Source organism: Nomascus leucogenys, chromosome 15, assembly GCF_006542625.1.
Source record: "Nomascus leucogenys isolate Asia chromosome 15, Asia_NLE_v1, whole genome shotgun sequence".
NCBI lineage: Eukaryota > Metazoa > Chordata > Mammalia > Primates > Hylobatidae > Nomascus > Nomascus leucogenys.
This window is the reverse complement of record NC_044395.1, coordinates 20,375,016-20,394,406: the sequence shown is the minus strand read 5'-3', so window position 1 is coordinate 20,394,406 and position 19,391 is coordinate 20,375,016. Positions and strand designations below refer to the sequence as shown.

Below are 19,391 nucleotides of genomic sequence, written 5' to 3'. Positions count from 1 at the left end.
CGGGACAGCAAGACCAACGCCTCCCCTTTCTCCTTCTCAGTCCACTAATGTAAAGATCATGAGGATGAAAACCTTTATGATGACCCACTTCCACTTAATGAATAGTAAATTTATTTTCTCTTCCTTAAGATTTTCTTAACATTTTCTTTTCTGAGAGCTTACTTTTATTGTAAGAGTATAACATATATATTGTTCCTGATGTTTGTATAAAAAACATATTATCTATTACATATAACATACAAAATCTATGTTAATTGACTGTTTATATTATCAGTAAGGCTTCTGGTCAGTAGTAGGCTATTAGTAGTTAAGTTTTGTGGGAGTCAAAAATTATACACAGATTTTTGCCTGCACAAAGGTTTGGCACCCCTAACCCCCATGTTGTTCAGGGGTCAACTGTAGTTAAGCACAGGGCTCTTGAATCAAACTCTTAATTCAAGTTCAGGCTCCTGACATACTGAGTGACTTTGGCAAGTTGCTTTTCTAAGTCTCAGTTTCCGTATCTGTAAAATGAGGTTAATAACGTTACTTAATGAATTGTTGTTAGAATTAATTTAAATGCTATTCATACAGTTCTGAGCTCAGCACAGTGAGCATCTTGTAATGATAGCTAATGAATATTGATAATAGAGGGTACTATGATTAGTTATGAGGCTGGAGGCACTATCTTAAATCAGCGTTCACTTAATGCCTATGACTGCCTACATTGTGCTGAGGACTGTAGTAAACTTCACTAATAGTGTGAGCTTGACTTGGTTTAGTGTTTCCAACTAAATTTGGCAAAAGGGTCTTTGCCCTTACTTGGCTTTCAGGAATGTTAAATTCTAACGTGATGATAGATAAGAAAACACTGGGCTTAAGAAAGGTTCGTAGGAACCAGATACTGCTATTAATGCCTCAAGGTTTCTTCCACACAGCTAGCTGGTTTATTCACCAGTTTAACTGTTGAAGCCAGTTTAAAAATTTTTAACTCCTGGTGTTACTGCTTTAATGCTGTCTTCTGTATCTTAATTGTGTAGCTAATTCTATTGTCCTTTAATGGAGCTTGTGTTGAATTTTAATAAAATAACTGGCAGACTGTGAGTTAAGCAAAACCAGTCTAGTACAGGTATATATGAAGACATGCTGGTTCAGTGATTAGTTCATTATTTTTAAGTTAAGTTTAAATTTGTAGTGCTGGTATTTAGGATTTCACAGGGGATTCCTGAAGCTATGAAGTAATTTCTGTGAAATGAACTGCAGTGCAAATTGGTTTAAATAGAACTACAGCTTGAAAAATGATCAGTATATTTGCTTAGTAGAGCTTGCCATTCTAGTGCTCTTGGGAGGCCTCTCATTTGGTGGTTCGTTCTGTGCAGTAATTGTCCTGCAAGCTATGTTCTTAGGATCGTCCAGGTGTATTTCCCCCCTATTAAACTCAAGGTGAATGAATCAGTACAGATGCATTTTGACTTACAGTGGGGTTACATCCCAGCAAACCCATTGTAAGTTGAAACTATTAAGTAAAAAGTGCATTTAATAAATTCAGCCTACCAAACATGTTAGCCTAGCCTACCTTAAATATGCTCAGATCACTTACATTAGCCTATAGTTGGGCAAAATCATCTTAACAGAAAGCCTATTTTATAATAAAGTGTTGAATATATCATGTAACTTAATACTGTAAAGAAGGTGAAAAGCAGAACCGTTGTATGGGTAGTCGAAGTACAATTGAAATAGTATAAGTAGACTGCTGCTCTCGCCAAGACACTGAACAGCAGTGCTGCCTCCTGCACCCAGAGTGTTTGCTATTACCTGACCTAGAACATCTGGAGCCCATAGATCCTGAAGAGCAGCTTTTTGAGGAATGCAGGGCTGTCCTGGATACTTAACCTCCCTGGTTCCAGAGAGGTTTTGTGGATCTGGGGGCAGACTCCAGTAACTACCTATCTGTTAAAGAGTCATGCAATGGAACAACTTCATCCAAGCTCTTGGAAATACAAAGAAAACTTTGTACAATGCCGTGTTGAAGCACTCAAGTGAGAAGAAAGGAAGCTTCTCATGCTAGAAGAAATCCTATTCTACCAGCCTGATATATTGTGCCTCCAAGAGGTAGAAAAGTATTTTGAAACCTTCCAACCACTCCTCAGGAGGCTGGGCTATCAAGGCACTTTTTTTTTCCCCCAAGCCCTGGTCATCTTGTCTAGGTACAGAACACAGTAGTGGACCAGACAGCTGTGCCTAATTTTTCCTCCAAAACCAAATCAAGCTAGTGAACAGTGCCAATATTAGGCTGATGGCCATGACATTGAAAACTGATCAGGTGGCCATTGCACCGTTCCTAGAGTGCAAGGAGTCAGACCAACAGTTCTGCATCAGTGTCACCCATGTAAAAGCACACACTGGCTGGGAGTGATTTTGATCAGCTCAAGGCTGTGACCTTCTTCAGAACCTGCAAAATGTCACTCAAGGGCCAAGATTCCCCTTGTTGTTTGAGGGGACTTCAATGCAGAACCAACACAAGAGGCCTAGAAACACTTTGCCTCCTCCAGCCTCAACCTGAACAGTGCCTACAGGCCCCTGAGTGCTGGTGGGCAGTCAGAACCCCCATATACTACCAGGAAGATCTGGACCCCAGGGGAGGGCAGGCACACCCTGGATTACATCTGGTATTCTAAACATGCCCTAAATGTAAGGTCAGCTCTTGATCTGCTCACCAAAGAACAGATTGGATCCAACTGGCTACCATCCTTCAGACCACTGGTCTCTGGTGTGTGACTTCAGATTTAATGAGGAATCTGATGGACTTATATAAACACTTGTTTTTGTCTTTTTAATCACAAGAGTCTTAACCAGGGATGTTTCAGGAAACTGAAATAGGATAAGTTGCCTAATGAAGGATAGAAACATGGGAAGTTTTTGTCATTTCACTTTTTATATTTCTAGCATGCCCTTGGGAAAGGATCCCACTAGTTCACAAATCTATAGCAAAAAGGTTTTTGCTTTTGCACTCCAGTTTTGGCTTGTATTGTTTTATTTTCCTTAGCATTACATTTTGATTGTTTAAGGGCATTAAATTGGCTTGTTTTAGCTGGGCACAGTGGCTCATGCCTGTAATTCCAGCACTGTGAGAGGCTGAGGTGGGAGGACTGCTTGAGGCCAGGAGTTTTAGACCAACCTGGGCAACATAGCAAGAGCTTGTCTCTATTTCTTAAATACATAAATAATTAAGAAAAAATGGCTAATTTTGAAGCTTTTTCAGTTTGAGGATGCTATAAAAACTCAGAATTGCTTGAATCCTCCATAATTAATAAGTATATAGGAGCAGTTTCTCTAGATAGCATGTCAAGGTATTTGTGAGTTAAAGAAATGTCAACAAGGCCAGGTGTGGTGGCTCACGCCTGTAATCCCAGCACTTTGGGAGGCCAAGGCGGGAAGATCACGAGGTCAAGAGATTGAGACCATCCTGGCCAACATGGTGAAACCCCGTCTGTACTAAAAATACAAAAAATTAGCTGGACGTGGTGGTGCAGGCCTGTAGTCTTAGCTACTCGGGTGACTGAGGCAGGAGAATCGCTTGAACCTGGGAGGTGGAGGTTGCAGTGAGCCAAGATGGAGCCACTGCACTCCAGCCTGGCGACAGAGCAAGACTCCATCTCAAAAAAAAAAAAGTCAACAAGATATGCATGGAGATATTTTAAAAAAAATTCACATAAAATTAATAACAAATTATAGCATTATGAACTTTTTAGAACCATGTAAGACACAAATTATAGAGAAAGTGGTTTTTGATAATTTTCTTAAAGCTTAAAAATATTTTCATTTGGGCTTTAATAAAATGTGGACAAAGAACTATTTAGCCTGAGGGGGGTTTTGTTTGTTATTTAGGTGTAAGTAAGTATCGGGTCTCCTTCATACATTATAAATAATCTTTGCTGTGCCTTCATGTTCCCCATTATTGTATTTCTCGAAGAGATTACAATTAGTTTTCAATTTAAACACTGTTAGTATCTAAGCTTTTTCACTGGAATAATATTGGTATACACTTGAGGTCACTCAACGTCATCATTATTGGAATGTGCTTCTCACAATAGGTTATTTACAAGCTGAATGTGGTAGTGGCTAAGAAAGTCAGTAGGACTACTTTTCAGTGATGGGAAACTTTCTGGAAAGCCTGTTTGTTAATGGGCTGTCATTGACATTTCCTAAGATAGCCAGATACTGTGGTTCCAAACATCTACAAAAGAGAATGTAAAAAGTTAGAAAGGTAACGTAGAATTCTCTCCCATTGGTAATAAAAGTGGTAAAGATAACAGTTGAAGCCTCTTTCAAACAAAATTACCTATTGGTATTAAATTGATAAATATTTTAACCCATGAGTCATAAATACTTAAAATTAATAAATGGTCTTTTAAAGCTAAAAAAAGAAACAGAAAAGTCATAAGTCAAACTGTAAGTTGGGGGACCGTATGTCCTTTCCTGATAGTCTAAAGTCAGTGTTCTTTGAGTGCTCTTAGCCATGGTACTGAGTATGTGGGCAAGAAAGATCTCCATTTTTTAGCAGTTCAGCCATAGGAGAGGAGAATGAATCCTGAGACACCTGTGTTTTCTCATTTACAAAACAATATATCTCTGTTAAAAAACCAGCTTACAAATTTAGAGGGAAATTGATAGTTTGCTTTGCGTGAACTGCTGTTCTTGTATGTGTATGCCTTGAAGAACAAATAATAGTCGTAATGTTCAAGTGCAATTTTGTCATATTGATTGCTTTGTCGTAGTGCATCAATGTCCCAGGTTCACTCAAATGCTGTAACATTTTGAAAAATTAAGTAGCAGGGACAATGGAAAATTGGTTGTTGCAAGGATAAGCCTTATGTAGCAGATTGATGAGGGCAAAAACTGTTCTATTTCATATCTGCTTATGAGGACAAAGGCTATTATGTTCTATATCTGCTGATGAGGACAAAAGTTATTATGCTAGGTATCTATTGATAAATACAATTGTCCCTTGGTATCCATGGGGGATTGGTTCCAGGACCTCCTGCAGATACCCAAATCCATGGATGCTGAATTCCTTGATATAAAATGGTGTATCATTTACATAAAACCTAAGCACATCCTCCTGGATACTTTAAATCATTTCTAGATTAGTTATTGTATAATAACAAATACAATATAAATGCTATGTAAATAGTTGTGTTAATGTATTGTTTAGGGAATAATGACAAGGAAAAAAGTGTACATATTCAGTACAGACACAATTTTTTAGAAAAATATTTTTGATCCACAAATGATTGAAGCCACGGATATGGAACCCGCAGGTATAGAGGGCCAGCTGTATGCTGAATGTCTATTGTGAAAATTAGTTGAGTTTTAATTATTTGAACAAAGCATTTAATTTTATGTGGCTCATAGTGAAGTATAGATAGCCATGGTAGTAAAATAAATGAAGAATTCTTCTCTGGTTGAGCAATTTTCTATTGTGTAAAGGACTGCTGTGGCTTCAAAATTTCTTTATCTCTATAAAAACAACCCCCAAAATTAACTGGGCATAGTGCGCTTGTAGTCCCAGCTATCAGGAGGCTGAGGTGAGAGGATCACTTGAGCCTGGGAGGCTGAGGCAAGAAGATTTCCTGAGCCCAGGAGGTCAAGGCTGCAGTGAGACATGATTGCACTGCTGCACTCCAGCTTGGGTAATAGAGTAAGACATTGTTTCAAAGAAAAAAAAAATCGTGGGGGGATTGTAAGTTTTCATTCCACTAGAACACAAGCATTTCACAGTTGACATGTCAAGTTGAATGTGCAGGACCTGAGACAACTTGGTCTTCAGGGTAATCTAATCAGTTTAGCAATTTAATCACCCAGGTTATACCACTGGCTAGGCTACAGCAAACAAGTCTGTGGAGCAGGTGCTCCAAGAGTGTGGAACAAAATATGTTATTGTACAAATGAAAGCATACTGTGAGCAGCTTGCAGAATCCTTGGGGATCCAGGATAAGAAACATGATTTTGGTTATATGACAGTGTAACTATACTTAATGCGACTGCACTGTACCCTTAAAAATGACAAAAAGGTAAATTTATGTGATGTGTATTTTATCACATACACACCCATACATGTGCACACACAAAGATGCATAATTTTCCATGATCCATTTTCAGAATGATTCTGTTTTAGGACCAATATGTAATGGGACCAGCTTGGAGGAACTGAACTCTGGGACCCTTGCTTGTGCCCTTAGGAAGAGTAAATTCCTTTTGTTTCTCAACGTGGAGTAACAGGAAGTGGACAATTTAGGGAGGTGCTTTCTTTTATGTCATCATCAAAGTTGTATAAGGAATTGCAGTTTTGGTTTACAGATAAAGGAAATTTAACAAATTAATACGTTTTAGGAGCATGTTGCCTTCTTACCTCCACATTTAGTCATGAAATGGGGAAAGAGATGCTGCTGAATTCTGAGTTAGGTGTACTCCTTGGATAATCTAAACTAATAGGCCCATGTAGGTTTGCCTTGGAACCTAGCCCTGTTTTGTTTCTGTGGAAAAACTTCCATTTTGAATTCCACTTAAACAGCTTACAATTCATACTGAGCAATAGAATTAATTGTTAAATTAGAGACTGCATGCAGTTTTATACTTTCACTCATCTTGGTTATACTATCTTTCCCCAAATCATTTGTTTTTCTTATGCATTTTCTTATCTTTACCCTCCTATGGGCTCTAAGATATCTTGTTAGATCATTCTACCTTATTCTGTCATCAAATTTTTTTGTGAAAATGATAGCCCAATCATTTTGTTTATAAGTAACAGCTAGCAGACAATTCCAGAATTGAAGGATAGCATAGATCTTAAGGACACTATGAAGAAAAATCTTAGCTTCGCTAAAGTGGAATAGGAGAGCAAAGGTTGCCACTGTTCAGCTGTTTTTGTTGAAATATGACCTTCCAGAAATATGGGACTGGCATTACATGCCTCAGGGCCAACTCTTCCTAGAAAACCTTGTTCCTTCTTTAGGCCATCAATATTTGTTTAACACAGCTTTGGGTTTTGTGAATAGTACATTTTTTTAAACATTATTTGGGTACTCTCTAGAAGTTGCCAACTTTTATTTTGCCAAATAAGGATGTTAAAAACACCACCTGCTATCCCCATCATTTCATAAAAGAAAAGACATTTTAAAACACACAAAGGACAGAATTTCATAATAAAGGACAGGCACTTTAAATTGAATACATTTAGTGTTGTGAAAAATTCAGTTATGTCTGTATTTTCTACATAAAAATCCAATAATGTTCTTTAAATTAATTTAAAAACACTCAGATTTCATCTGGGGCATATATCAGTCCCTCTGTTGGAGTTTGGGACTCTGGTGTATTTATGCCTGGGACTTTTGTCTGAAACCTTCTCCTACAGCATCGGAAGAGAGAGGGAAATGACATGCTATACTACTAAAATTATTCTTGTTTTGCAAGTTATTAAATGAAAGCACTTCAGAAATCTCGAAAAAAGCCTTGTAGAATCTAGTTTAATAAAATTATACGGTCTGTTAATGATCAGAGCATTAATGAAGATACCTTGTTCATGTGTTTCACACTACTGCTGACTTTATACAGTCTTTCTAGGAATGCTGCAGACTCTTTGGTTATTTGACCTTTGGTTTTCCACTTTTGATGTTCTGAAGTGGTTAATTGTGACCTTTAGCCATGAAGCCTGATGTTCAAACATTGCTTTTCTGAGGATGGATGGGGAGAAGGAACAGGTATGAGTTTTAAAATTATTTTAGAGTTTCAGATATTATCTGAAAATTTTATAAATAATTTTATTTGAATTAAATCCTAAATCTAGTTTAGGTTTGAATAATATAGATATGTGTTTCCTGTGGTTAATACCAGTTTTTTGAGAAAAGCATGACATATGCTTTTAAACGTTGAGTTACTGAAAGACTCTTGGAAATGGGATGTTGTAGACAATTGATTTTTAAAAAGTTCTAAAGTTATATGGGAGAATGGTCCATGGTTTGGAAATTTCTTCTTTGAAAATATATAGCTTAAACTACTTAAATGTGATAGCACACACCCAAATTTCTGCAGAATTAAATTAGATATTATTTGATAGAAAATTTTTGATTAAGAATTCATTGTTTTACTTAATTCATATTTATTGAGGATTCTAGTTTGTGTTGAGTATTGTAAAAATTAGGGATCTAGCAAGGACTTAGACATATCCCTACCCTCATAGAGTTTATGTTCCAATGAGCAAGCTAGACAATACATAAGTAAATAAAGAATTGTGATATGAAACAGAAAGATGTTGTGGTAAACACAAATGATGGTGGGTGCTGAAGAGGAGAAAGCCTACTTTAAAATGGATGGTTAGCGCAGGTGCCTTGATTAGGTGACAGTGTAGTCCAGGAACATGGGAAGAAGGCTGTAGGAGGCACAGAGAACAATGGCCTTGTGGTAGCGAATAACTTAGTGTATTCTTGGAACTATCAGAAAATCAACTTGGATGAAGCATGGTGAGCTAAGAAAGGGACACGCTAGGCTCTAATAGGGCCCTAGTAAGTGTTTGCTTAGTGAATGAGTAAATAGATGAGTGAAAGATTTTTACAGTCTTAATTCTGGCCAGTACTTATTGCAGATAAAGAGTAATGATGAATCAGGTATAGATATCATTGAGGGTGATGGGCCAACTGGTCAACTCAGAGACTCTAGAGCAGCATCTCAGTTGGTGCCTAAATTTTAGGCTTCGTGCTACAGGCCCAGAAGTTTGATTTCAGTATATCAACAGTGGTCTAATCCCTTGAGGAGGAACTTATTCCAACCAAACACACAGGGACTGATGTGTTAATTCAGAATGCTGATCAATTTACATTGAGATCTTATTTTCTAATGACCAAAATACCATATTAATGTATGTTGTAGGGAGCATTCCTTTTTCCAGCGTGAGGGCACTGGCAAATTGAATTAGTAACCAGAAGCCCGCTCAGTAAATTTAGAAGAGGATCAAGATCTTTGGGAGTATTTTGTGTGGGTCAAGTTGATGCTGGATGAAATATCCTTGCTCTACAGTGAAGAATAATATTACAAGTGCATGTATTTTTTTGTAGGTCATTTTTTTCTGATTATAAAATAACAGGTGAATACCTTAGAAAACAATTCTGTACAGAGAAGACCATTGTTAATATTTGTAGTTCTCTACATCAAGATCATGAAGATAATTTACATAAACTTTTATTTGCTTTTTATTTTACTTTTGCTTTTCACGTTTTGGTTTTAATACATCTGAAGTCCACATTTGGAGATTATGTGAGGTGAGGATCCAACTTAATATTTTCCAGGGAGTATACCAATTTTCCTATCCCCATTTCCAAAATATTTATCCTTTCTCCACTGGCTTGTGATATGACCTGTATCATACACCAGGTTTTCATATGGGTCTCTTTCTCAGCTTTTAAATTCTATTCCATTAGTCTTTGATCATATGCTACTGTTTTTCTTATTGTGATTTTTGTACTATGCCTTAATTTTTTAATAATGCCTTTTAGTTGGATGGTAATTATCTTGGGTTTTCTATGTGGATTATCAAGTCAGCTTCAAATAATGAACACCCTCTCTTCTCTTCCAATTGTTTTAACTTGTTTCTTCTTCTTGTCTTATATTAGCCAGAATGTCATATAGTATATTGAGCAGTAGCTATGGTGGCGGTGTTTTTATCTTATTGGACTTAAAAAGAAGTACATCAAAAGTTTCTCCCTTAATTATGATGTTTGCTATAGGGCATTGATAGCCTTCAAAAAGTTAAGAAAGTTCTTTTCTTTCTAGCCTTCAAGGTTAAAAAGTTTTTAAAAATCTTAATTGAATGTGAACTTTATCAAATGCCTTTCTTATGTCTATTGAGATAATCATGTATTTTCTTCTTTAATACATTCCTGTGATGAAATATGTTAATACGTTTTCTGATATTAAATTATCTTTGCATTTCTAGAATAAAACCTAATAAGTATTATTAGTGTTATTTTTCTCAAACACCTGATTGGATTCTGTTAGCTCATATTTTATTGAGTGGATTTCCTTCTATGTTTGTTAGTGAAATTGGCCTACAATTTTCTTTGCTGTCCTCATCAGATAGTTTTAAAGATTGTACCAAACTGAAAAATGAATTGGGTAGTTTCCACAATTTTTCTAATTTTGGCTAAATTTATATAACATAGAAATGCTCTGTTTCAGTTCAGTGGGACTCCCTGTAAGATCATTGGGTAACACTATTTCAATTTTTCATGGTTGTCTATTCAAGTTTCCTATTTTATGTTATGCTAATTTTATTGGTAATATAGTTTTTCATTCTATTGTAGGTTTTCAAAAATATTTGGCTATAGGCGTTTTATAATAAAACTACTTTTAAAGTCTTTATTATAGCTATAATTTGTTCCCTTATTTAAGTATATTTTGTTTGCTTGCATTCTATTTTTATTTTGTTAAACTGTTATTTCCTGAGGTTATCAGCAATAGTCTTTTTCTAGAAGAAGCTTCTGATAGTATTAACCTTTTTTTTTCTATACCATTCCATTATTTTTTCTTGGGTTCTATCTTTTCTTATTTTCTTTCTTTTTGTTTCTTTGGGTGTACTCTGTCTCTTGCTTATGTCTTCAGTTGTGCTTAGTTATTTTTCAGCTTTTCCTATTTTCTAATACATGTATTGAGAACCAATAATTTCCCTCTAACAAACTTGTCCTAATGAGCTTACACATAGAGCACTGTCTCCACCAAGTTGAAGTTAAACCTTCTTTTCAGGCACATGATAAAGAATTACAACAAATATTAGAAAATTGGAATCATTCAATGTTATGAGAACAATGCAATTAAGCTACGACTCAACAATTAAAGAGTAACTTGAAAAATTTTATATGGTTTCAAATAAAATTCAGGTCATAAATCAATTTAAATAGAAATTAGAAAATATTTTAAATTGAAGGATCATGGAAGCGCTACAGATAAAAACTTTTAGGGTGCAGCTAAACAGGACTTTGAGGGAAAATTATAGCTATAAATCCTATATTAGGAAGGAATAAAAGTGAAGAGCATGTTAAAGTCATGAGCAAAAATTAATGAAATAGAAAATGAATATTCAGTAGAGCATGTTCAGTAGAGAATAGCAAGTAAGCTAAAAGGAATAATAAAACTGAAACTTTTGGCAAGATGGCTCAAGGAAAAAGAAGACGTATAGCCAGTATTAGGAATGAAAAACATTCAAGTGCTGCAAACAGGGAAAAGATAAGAAAATAATGTGAACGACTGGGCGCGGTGGCTCACGCTTGTGATCCCAGCACTTTGGGAGGCCGAGGCGGGCGAATCACGAGGTCAGGAAATCGAGACCATGGTGAAACCCCGTCTCTACTAAAAATACAAAAAATTAGCCGGGCGTGGTGGCGGGTGCCTGTAGTCCCAGCTACTCGGAGAGGCTGAGGCAGGAGAATGGCGTGAACCCGGGAGGCGGAGCTTGCAGTGAGCCGAGATTGCGCCACTGCACTCCAGCCTGGGTGACAGAGCGAGACTCCGTCTCAAAAAAAAAAAAATAATAATGTGAACAACACATAACATCAGGCTACAGTATAACAACCATTTCATACCTATTCCAATGTCAAAAATCAAAGGTTTGACAGTACCAAGAGTTGGAGAGGATGTGAATCAGTCGTATCACACAGTTTGTTGGTGGGAATGTACATTGATGCCGCCATTTTATGTGACAGTTTAGCATGATCTTAATAGTTAACCATTTGTATGCTCATCTGCCAAGCACGTCCACCTCTAGGTTCAGGAGGAACTTGAAAATATATGCTAGGAAAAATGTACAAAAAGTTTATAGCAGCATTATTTGATAAAGCAGAAACCTGGAAATGATTCAGATGCCCATGGACAGGGGAATGGATAAAGCACATTCTCAAGTGAATATTATATGGCTACAAAATGATTGAACAATATCTATATTCAAAAATTCTACTACATAAAATTGAATGAAATAATTAAGTTCCAAAAGGTCAAATATGCTTAATATTCAAAGAGCAACTTAAACTAAGCCACATACTCTTCAGGAATATATCTATATCTGTGTGCATATCTATTATTTATAGAGAGACATAGATATGAGTGATTGCAAGATTCAGGAAATATTTTGAGTGTGGGAGGTGGGGGATGGGATGGAGGGAAGATCACATAGCTGTATAAAAATGTCAGTTTTCTAGTTCCTATATTGGGTTCACAGTGTTTATTATTAAAAAAAAAAAAAAGTTGGCTTATATGAACCAATGATGGGAGTGTTACAAAGCAAGGATTTTGAGGCCGGGCATAGTGGCTCATGCCTGTAATCTCAGCACTTTGAGAGGCCGAGGCAGGCGGATCACCTGAGTTCAGGAGTTTGAGACCAGCCTGGCCAACATGGCGAAACCCCATCTCTACTAAAAATACAAAAATTATCTGGGTGTGGTGGTGCGTGCCTGTAATCCCAGCTACTCGTGAGGCTGAGGTAGGAGAACTGCTTGAACCCAGGAGGTGGAGGTTGCAGTGAGCTGTGATTGGGCCTCTGCATTCCAGCCTGGGAGACAGAGTGAGACTCCATCTCAAAAAAAAAAAAAGGATTTAACATTCTAAGGGAGAAAAATCATATGATCATCTTAATAGATGCAGGAAATCATTTGTTAGACGTCACCATCCATTTGTGACTAAAGGAAAAAGCAAACAAATTAGGAATACAAGGCAATTTACTTAAACCTGCCAAGGGGTATCTACAGACAACAATACTGCAGACATCAAACATCACTCTTAATGGTGCAAGTTCATAGCATTCCCAAGACTGAGGAACTTGTCAAGGATGGCTACTACCAATTCTGTTGCTCATCATACTGGAGCTAGCCCACATAGTCAATAAAGAAATTAAAGATATTAGGACTGGGGGCGAATAACAAAACTCCTCCATAGATGATTTGATTATCTACATGGAACATCCAAAAGAACTGTATACATATTTACTTTTTTTTTTTTTTTTCTCAGACAGCGTCTTGCTCCATTGCCCAGGCTGGAGTGGAGTGGCACAAACATGGCCTCACTACAGCCTCCATCTCTTGGGCTCAAGCAGTCCTCCTGCCTCAGCCTCCAGAGTACCTGGGACCGCAGGCACACCACTATGCTTGACAAATTTTTCAATTTTTTGTAGAGATGGGGTCTTGGCGTGTTTCCCAGACTGAAAATATTTTTTAGAGATAAGAATTTGGAAAGTTAGTTGGATATGAAAACCACTACTGACCATCCTCAACCTACAATGGTTTGACTTAGTTTTTTGACATTATAATGGGTTTATTGTGGTATTAAATACATTTTTGACTCATGATATTTTCACATTACTTTAGGTTTATCAGGACATAACCCCATTGTAATTCAATTGTATGTAGTCTGTATACAAAAATCAGTTGCATTTTAATATACCAGCAGATATCAGTTAAAAATGAAAATTTAAAAATATACCATTTACAATAGCATAGAAAAATATGAAATACATAGGAACGAGTTTAAAAAGCTATACATACATGTACACATGAGCACATAGCATAATGGAAATGACTAATAAATTCAATTGCATTAATATGAAGAATTTCTTTTCTCTAAATCTACCATAAAGGCACAAGTCACAAACTAGGTGAAGATAATTGCAAATTATATAATTGACAAAAACTCATACCTAATATACAAAAATATTTCCTACAAAAAAAGAAAAAAGAAATCCAATAGACAAATGAAGAAAGCATGAGAACAAGTACTTCATAAAAGAGAAACTTGAATGTCCAATAAACAGGAAAAAATCTTCACCTCATTATTAATCAGGAAATTCATATTAAACTACAATAAGAAATTTATATTCCCACCACACTGGCAAATATAAAGTGTGATCATATCTGGGGTTAAGAATGTGAGTCTTAAGCACTTACTGGTGAGAATGTAAATTGGTTCAACTACTTTGGAGACTCATGTGACATTACTTAGTAAATTTAAATGTGTGTTCATCCTAAGATCCAGTGGTTCTACTTCTAGATATTTAAAGTAGAGAAAATCTTACACATATGCACAAGAAGACAAGTGTGAGGATATTCATAACAGCCCTAAAATGAAAATAACTCCAGTATTTATCATCAGTAGAATTCATAATTAATTGTGTTTATATGATACTGCAATAAAAAGATCTGCAGCTACATTCAGCAACGTGGATGACTTTTACAGACAATTGTGCAAAATAAGCAGGCTACAAAAGAATAATTCCATATGATTTCATTTAAATAAAATTAAAAGACCTGACAAAGCTAAGCAATGTATTTTTAGGGTGTACATAGTGGAATGATTATGAAGGAAGGCCATCAAAATCAGGATAGTGGCTTACCTTCATGAGGGAGGAAGGGTATGTGATTGGAAGAGGGCTATGCAGGAAGTTTCTAAGGTTTTGGCAATATTTCCTTCACACTAAAAATGTGTTTACCCGTGTGTTTGCTTTATTATCTTTCTCCTTTAAAATACACATGTGCTTTATTTCCATAGTTATTTATTTTACAATAAAAATACAATTACATAGTCCCAGCTACTTGGGAAGCTGAGGCAGGAGGATCATTTGAATGCTGGAATTCAAGGTCAGCCTGGGCAATATAGCAAGACCCTGTCTCTAAAAAATAAATGAAAAATAAATTTAAAAGTTTCAATGTGATAATGTATGAAGAACTTAACGGCATGGCACATAGAAAATACTCAATAAATATTTATTATTGTTTTGTTATTAATATCAAAATGTTTCCCCCTATATCTAGTTATAGCTGCAGCCCATACATTTTTCAGGTACTGCTTTTATTTAGCTTGAAGTCTTTAACAAATTTCCCTCCTGCTTTAAAACAAGTATTATTTAGTAGACTATTTTAGTTTTCAGGCATATAGGATTGTTCAATCAATCTCTCTCTTTGTCTTATAATAGTGCTGCATTAGACTCAGAAGATGTAGTCTGTATGAAGGTAATTTTTCTGACAGTTATTGAATAAATTTATTTGTAGCTTGAAAAAAGAAAATGTACTTAGATGAATAAAAAATACCTTTGTTGAAATTCCTGCAGTGAAAATAATTTCAGTATTGTAATTCTGTAACTCTCTACTCTTCCTTTCTCTATTACAGTCTTGATTTTAGTATCTCTATTTTTGAAAACCCAAGCCTTCTTAGTATTGTAACCATGATGATACTATATAAAACACTATGATTTTGTGTTTATGTGTATTGTTTAGTATTAATTTATACCACCACCAGCAGTGTAAGAGAGTGTCTGTTTCCTTGTCCCTGGTGAGCAGCATTGGATAATATTTAAAAATAATTTTTGGCAATTGGATTTTTTTTCTGTTATATTTATTCCTTTACTTGTTAGTAAACTTTAATTTCTTGAATATATATATAGTCCAATTTTCATTCTATGTGAATATTTATGTACTTTACTAATTTTCTATTGTGAGAGTAGTGTTTTTGGTTTATTTTTTTCAAAAATTAATTTGTAAAACCAGTTTATATATTTAGGATGGTATCATTCCTTGTTGCAATTTTCTTCTCCCCAGTTTGGAACTGGCTTTAAAATTTCAACTTATTCTTTTTTACCTATCGTCTTTTCTTCCTCTTCTTCAGGAGCAAATATTCCCAGCCTTTTCTTCTTATTTCATGTAGAGCAGTTTAGTCTTCTTTTATTGCAGGGGGAAGATGGTCATTTGGCTGTGATGATGTGGCCCCGATTGCAGAATTGAGTTGGAGGCCGAAGCATGTGAGCTCTGATCCTTGCCAGTTCCGTAAGTCAACAAATAACACATCCATTTAGACAGCTTCCAGACAACAGATAGCTGTGAAATATAATCTCCTTTATGATACAATAGTGATCCTAAATTTAAGTATGTCAAGCATTTATAACCTTCTGACTCCTTGCAAAATTTTATCTTAAGTGATTTCAATATACTGTGCATACTTTATCAGGCAATCCAAAGGTAAACATCTATCTGTAGTGAAAGCATAACACTGACGTTTGTCAAAGGTCAAAGATTCGGAGATTTAACTTATTAATAAATCTATAAGCTGTTAGTATTTTTATACTGTGGTGGTAAGAAAATTTGCAGGATTTTTAAAAACATGTTTTAGTTCTTACCAAGAGTTCCTAAGTACATTGTTTTTCTAGTAAAATCCAGTTTGTTCCAAATTTTTGACTGAGAAAAGCTAAATCTTTTCTTTTTGGGAAGAAAAGTTCAGTTTTTAAGGAGATCTAGTCCTAAAAATATCAAGGATAGAGGCTTAGGAATTATGTAAGCCTCCACAGACTTCCCCACATTCCCCAAACTACTTAAGATGATCCCCAAACAGGACCAGCCCTAAACGAGCCCTGGAAATAGGGAAGAAGGCTATCTGTATGCCTCAGTACTAGGGACCATCTACTTACTGTCACACAGGAGGAGTTATGCTGAAAGGGGACATTAGAACTGGCCTGCATTGTTGCTTTTTCAAAACTATCGGTGGGTGCAGTGGCTCATGCCTGTAATCCCAGCCCTTTGGGAGGCAGAGGCAGGCAGATGGCTTGAGTCCGGGAGGTGGAGGCCAGCCTGGGAAACATGGTGAAACCCCATCTCTACAAAAAATAAAAAAAATTTGCCGGGTGTGGTTGTGCGTACCTGTAGTCCCAACTACTTGGGAGGCTGAGGTCGGAGGATCACTTGAACTTGGGAGGCAGAGGTTGCAGTGAGCCGAGATCGTGTCGCTGCATTCCAGCCTGGGTGAGAGAGAGACACCCTATCTCGAAAAACAAAACAAAACAAAACGAAACAAAAAAAACAAAAAAACAGATCCCTAAGAAATAAATAGAAGAAATTATGGGAGAACCTAATGATAGCCCTTCATTTAGAGCAAGGGTGTCCAATTTTTTGGCTTTCCTGGGCCACATTGGAAGAAGAATTGTCTTGGGCCACACATAAAATACACTAATACTGATGTTAGCTGATGAGCTAAAAAAAAAAATTGCAAAATTCTCATATTTTAAGAAAGTTTATGAATTTGTGTTGGGCTGCATTTAACGCCGTTCTGGGCCACAGGTTGGACACGTTTGATTTAGAGGGATGAGAGCTAGAGGTGGGGTGGGCTTGGGACAGAAAGTGAGCTCTCTCTGCTGTGAATCAGCTGCATCTGAAGCAGTGGGCTGGGAGACCCCAGGGTAAGTGTGGCCACATTAAGTAGTAGTCTGTGGCAATGGGGCTTCTGACATACCACTGGGCTTTTGCATGGTGCAGTGGCTAGTGGCCCAGAAAGGAGAAAGGGTCACATAATAATTGCCACAGAACACTTATTTAACAAATGCTGATGTAGCCTTTATTACCTCCCAGGGATTGTTTTAAATTATTGGTTCTTAACTGGAGGTGGTTTTGCCCCCCAGGGGACATTTGGAAACGTCTGGAGATATGTTTGTTGGCACAACTGGGAGGAGACTGCTACTGGCATCTAGTACGTTAGAGACCAAGGATTCTACTGAACATTCTAAAATGCACAGGATAGTCCCCACAACAGATTATCAGTCCCCAAATACAGTGTCAAGATTACAAACCCTGTTTCAAATATTTAATAAATATTAAGTAACTTAATCTTCATAGCAACCCTGTGAAAGCTGCTCATTTTTCAGGTAAGGAAATGGAGGCAGATAAATAACTTGCCCAGTGTCATATCTGATGGAGACTCCAGGCCAAAGGGAAATATGCATGTTTGAAAAATGCAAACATTCCAGAGAAGAGCAGTTACATTACCACTAGCCTAAATAAAATTTAAGGTGAAATGATTTACAGACAGGGTAATTTTTTAACAAAAAGGCATAATTCACAATGAAAATAGTTATAAAACTTTGGACACTAAATAGTATAACCCTGAAATATATAAAACAAAATCTGTTAGAATGTAAGGAGTAATTTAAATACAGTGCTAGCTTTTTTTTTTTTTTTTTTTGAGTTGGAGTCTTGCTCTGTCGCCCAGGCTGGAGTGCTGTGGTGCGATCTCGACTCACTGCAAGCTCCGCCTCCTGGGTTCATGTCATTCTCCTGCCTCAGTCTCCCCAGTAGCTGGGACTACAGGCGCCTGCCACCACGCCCGGCTAATTTTTTGTGTATTTTTTAGTAGAGACAGGGTTTCACCGTGTTAGCCAGGATGGTCTTGATCTCTTGACCTTGTGATCCGCCTGCCTCGGCCTCCCAAAGTGCTAGAATTACAGGCTTGAGCCACCGCGCCTGGCCACAGTGCTAGCTTTTTAAGAATAGCTTTATTGAAGTATAATCAACATACAATAAACTGCACAAATTAGAAGTATAAAATTTCATACTTTTTTTTTTGAGACGGAGTCTCGCATTGTCGCCTGGGCTGGAGTGCAGTGGTGCGATCTCGGATCACTGCAACCACCGCCTCCCAGGTTCAAGCAATTCTCTTGCTTCAGCCTCCTGAGTAGCTGGGATTACATGCACCCCCACCACACCCAGCTAATTTTTGTATTTTTAGTAGAGACGGGATTTCACCGTGTTGGCCAGGCTGGTCTCGAACTCCTGACCTCCTGATTCGCCCACCTCAATATATGTCTATGCCTGTGAAATAATGCCACAGTTAACATAATGAACATTTCCACCATTCCAAAAGTTTCCTCATGCCTGTTTATAATCCCTCCTTCCACCCACTTCGTGCCCTTTCTCCAATTCTGTCAACCAGTGATCTTCTTTCTGTCTTTATAGATGAGTTTGCATTTTCTAGAGTTTTATATAAGTGAAATTATGCAGCAGATACTCTTTTTTTGTATGTATTCTTTCACTCAGCATATTTATTGTGATATCCATGTTTTTGCAAGTATCAACAGTTCATTCCTTTTTATTGCTAAGGAGCATTTCATCGTATGGATATACCACAATTTGTATATCGATTTACCTTTTGATGGACATTTGGGTTGTTTCTATTTTTGGCTACTATAAATAAAGATGCTGTGAACATTCATGAACAAGTCTTTGTATGGACATATGTTTTGTTTCTCTTGGAAGAATACCTACGAATGGAATGGCTGGGTTATATGGTGAGTATGAGTTTAACATTTCAGGAAACTGCTAAACTGTTTACTAAAGTTATTGTTCCATTTTATATTCTCACCAGCTATGTGAGAGAATTCCAGTTAATATCCTTGCCAACATTTAATATGCTTACTCATTAGGATTTTAGACATTTAAATAGGTGTATAGTGGTGTCTCATTGTAGTTTTAATTTGCGTTTCCCTAATGCAAATGACTGATGATGTTGAGTATCTTTTCATGTATTTATTTGTCATCTGTATGTCTTCTTTGGTGAAATGTCTG

The 19,391-nt window shown here is 36.7% G+C and overlaps 1 protein-coding gene and 1 pseudogene across 1 annotated transcript in view; both read left to right on the top strand.

The window, feature by feature from the left end:
* Positions 1–17,928, top strand: part of REXO2 (RNA exonuclease 2) — a 29,614-nt gene extending 11,686 nt beyond the window's left edge. Inside the window, exons 8-9 of the transcript XR_004033549.1 lie at positions 15,738–15,830; positions 17,453–17,928. The gene's annotated coding sequence lies outside the window, so the exon portion shown is untranslated. The remainder of the gene's footprint in view (positions 1–15,737; positions 15,831–17,452) is intronic.
* On the top strand, positions 833–2,977 carry LOC100599497 (annotated as a pseudogene).
* Positions 17,929–19,391: the final 1,463 nt, after the last annotated feature.